Below are 3,858 nucleotides of genomic sequence, written 5' to 3'. Positions count from 1 at the left end.
TCTTGACCTCCTGGACTCAAGCTACCCTCAGTCTCCTGAGTAGTTGGAACTACAGGAGCATGCCACCATGTCCAGGTAATTCTTTTATTTTTTTTTTTTTTTTGTGGAATTGGGTCTTGCTTCGTTGCCCAGGCTGGTCTTGAACTCCTGGGCTCAAGCAATCTTTAGTCTTCCTGTTTCGGTCTCCCAAAATGCTAGGATTACAGGCATGAGCCACCATGCCTGTCCCGGATATTTTTAAGTTGCCAAAATAGTAGAAAGAATGAGTAGAATGCTAACAAGGATAACACTATGGATTTTTTTGTTTCAAAATTTAATAAAGGATTAATTGTAAAATATTTAATAAAATCCAGAGCACAAACACATGGACTGCTACCCAATTAGTTTTATAAAACTTCAAAAAGATTTCTATCAAGATTTGAGAATGCACAAAAATAACAATTGTGAAAAGAAAAGCCTTAGACGAATTAAATTTCATGGAGGTTAATTGAGTAAACAATGATTTGCAAATTGGACAGTTCCCTGAACCAGAGAGACTCTGGTGCTGTTGGGTGATTGGGGAAGATTTAAGGACTGAAAAAGGGCCAGGTGCAGTGGCTCACACCTGCAATCTCAGCACTTTGAGAGGCCGAGGGGGGCAGATCACCAGAGATCAGGAGTTCGAGACCAGCCTGGCCAACATGGTTAAACCCCATCTCTACTAAAAATACAAAAATTAGTGGGACATGGCAGTGGGCACCTATAGTCCTGCTATTCTCAAGTCTGAAGCAAGAGAATTGCTTGAACCCAGGAGGCGGAGGCTGGGTTGCAGTGAGCTGAGATCATGCCACTGCATTCCAGCCTGGCCGACACAGCAAGACTCCATCTTAAAAAAAAAAAAAAAAGAGAGAGAGAGAGAGAGGGTGAGACTCTGTCTTAAAACAAAAAAGACTGAGAAAGGAAATCCCAGGTACAAAAGACAGAAGTGAGGTCAGAAACAGCCAGATTGGTTACAGCTGGGCAGTGTCTTACTTGAACTTGGTTTGGACAGTTGGCTGCCTTTGATTGGCCAAAACTCAGTAATGGGCACAAGGGTATGTTCCAGTCTGTTTACACATCTAGTTAGGTTTCAGTTCACTATGTATGAATAAACCTTCAGGCCGATTTTAAAATATATAAGGAGGCAGCTTTAGACTAAACTTTTTCAGCAGAATTTAACACTGGGAATTAAAAGTAGGCTATTAAGCTAAAATTTTTGTGTTACTTTAAAGCATGCAAAAATACATTTGTTCATCATTAATTCAGTATAGGTCCAAGGTCTTTTCTTTGAAATGTCTACTGATCATAATTGTGCATTACATGTTGAACAAGTAACCTATCATGTACATTTCAAGTGTTGGTATTTTGAAAGTGAAAAGTGAATTTAAAGACATTTACAAAGCAATCCACATCCAGAAACGTCGTGATGCTGCGTTGGAGAGGCTGTGGGGCTGCCAAGAGAGCATGGAGGTTCCACTAAAATTCAGACTCTGGAACAGGCCCTATGTAACCAGTAAAACAGACGGTTTTAGCCGTCACAGATGCTCTGCAGCCGTATAGTGCCTCTGAACAGCTAATAGTGTGAAAGTGTGGGGAGAAATGAGAGCTCAGCCAGAGTTCCTGAAGGCCAGCCCTATGATATCTGTTCCCACCACAGCGGATGGCTGTTCCCATATCCAGCCACAGTGGGGTTCCAGCCCCTCTGTGCAGGGGAGAAAGATGTGGACCCTGAGGATGCTGACAACCTGAGTGCAGAGCAAGGTTGACCAGGGATCTGCATGGCCTGTCCTCAGTAAAGACAGCCTCGAGAGGACCCGAGTGAGAAGGTCACATTGAAAAAAGGGATGTGACCAAGGGACAGGAGTACCCCGGTGCTACATCTTCAACTGCCTGCTGAGGAGCCTGGGAAACCCTCCCCCACGAGATGGCTAGAAGACAGGAGCAGCAGATCCTACTGAGATCACTGAGCGCCTGAGGCTGGGCAGGATGCAGCTGAGCAAAGGCTGGCTTGGCAGCTCTACGCTCTTCCTGTTTAGTCATCCAACAAGAAGAAGGAAAAGTGAAACTCTAGCAGTAAGATTTTTCTTAAAAAAATGGCAACAAAGACCTTTCATTGTTCTATATACAACCAAATAAAGATGTAAAGAACTCATTTAAAATTTGTATTTAGTCTTTTCAAGGTGAATTTTTCAAAGTAAAAAACTACAAACACTCTTAATGTCTAAAATCAAATTTAAAAAATAGTTCTGAATGTTCTAGTGAATGAAAAAAGGCAAGAACCAATATAACTGGAACTATTTGAAATAATAATTAAAAAACAGTCCATTTATAATTCAAAGAATTTACTTAGATTATACCTTAGATAGCCTAAGAAAATCAATTGAAAAAATATTAGACTTAATAACTTCGATAGGCAAAGTAAACAGATAAAATATAGATACAGATTATTCAATAATTTTTTGAGAAATGAACAGTAAGCTTTTAGAAAACAAAATGAAAAAAAAAAAAGACCCTATCCAAAATAGTAATAGAAACATGAAGTACCTAGCTATAAATTTTGTAAGATTTATGTAGAAAATATACGAAAACAAAAATATTTCTATGATCTATAAAATACAAATAATACACAGGGATTTATTATAGTTTGAATGGAAAAATTGAATACTATAAACAATTTTTATAACAAGCTTTAAAAAAATTCTTCCATAATTAATTTATGTGATTAAAATAAGTCAGACCAAATTGCTAATGATAGAACATTTATGAGAATGAAATAAACCACAAGCTGTCATCTTTGCAACCAAATGGAGAGTGATAGAAGAAAATGGAAAAAAAAAATACGTTACTGATTTTTGTAGAGAGATGGAAGCATTGTTTAAAATAACACGCTAAAACATGCCTGGAAATCCATATCCACCCTGACTGCCTATGAAATGAGCTAGAGAATTGTCCTTATTTTTATTTTCTAAGCAGATTTGAGTTATGTGACTGTGTCTGTCAATTGCGAATGAAAGAACGTAATTACAACTAGCTATTAATTTATAAAGCTAAAATCTGGCCTCTATACCAGCTGAAATGCTTGCAACAATGGAAGTGTCCTGTTCTGAGATGCTCAACACTGTGGCCACATGTGGCTACTGGGCACTTGAAATGTGGCTGGTGCAGCTGAAGAGCTGAATTTTTTAATTCTATGTAAGTTAGTGAATTTCAAATTAAATTATATGGCTGGTGGCTACAGCTTTGGACAGGCCCACTCTATAATGATAAAATCTTATAATTAAGGTAATAAAAGCTGTTTTTGCATTACAAATTAGAAGTAACTTTGGAAACCTCTTAATGTTGGAGAGCATGACATGTGAAAAGAATTCTCTCATTTACCTGTAAAAGCTCAAATCTGTACACATTTGCAATCTTTTCTTAGAATAATATGTCAATTTTTATCAAGTACAAAACTTTAGCCCAGTAACTCTGGAAACTTCTAGGGAATCCTATCAAAATAGTCAAAGATGTTGATAATAATTTGTGCATAAAAACTATTAATACCACATCCTTTATGATTTTAAAAGCATAAAATACATTAAAATGACAACAAATAGAAATAATTACCAATTAAATGAGTAAACAATGGAAGTAATGAAAATTTGGGAACCTGGAGAAGATTAACTATTATACCTTCACCTAAAGTCAAGTTTACAGGAATCATTCATTAAATTACAAAATATTTACAACATAGCATTTTTAAAAAATACAAATATCTCTCTGTATAGACATATTATATATAATATATGTGATTATATTATACATAATATATCATGAATATTTTATCAGTATGTCATATAT

This window comes from Rhinopithecus roxellana, chromosome 17, assembly GCF_007565055.1.
Source record: "Rhinopithecus roxellana isolate Shanxi Qingling chromosome 17, ASM756505v1, whole genome shotgun sequence".
Taxonomy (NCBI): domain Eukaryota; kingdom Metazoa; phylum Chordata; class Mammalia; order Primates; family Cercopithecidae; genus Rhinopithecus; species Rhinopithecus roxellana.
Note: the sequence above shows the minus strand (reverse complement) of the source record.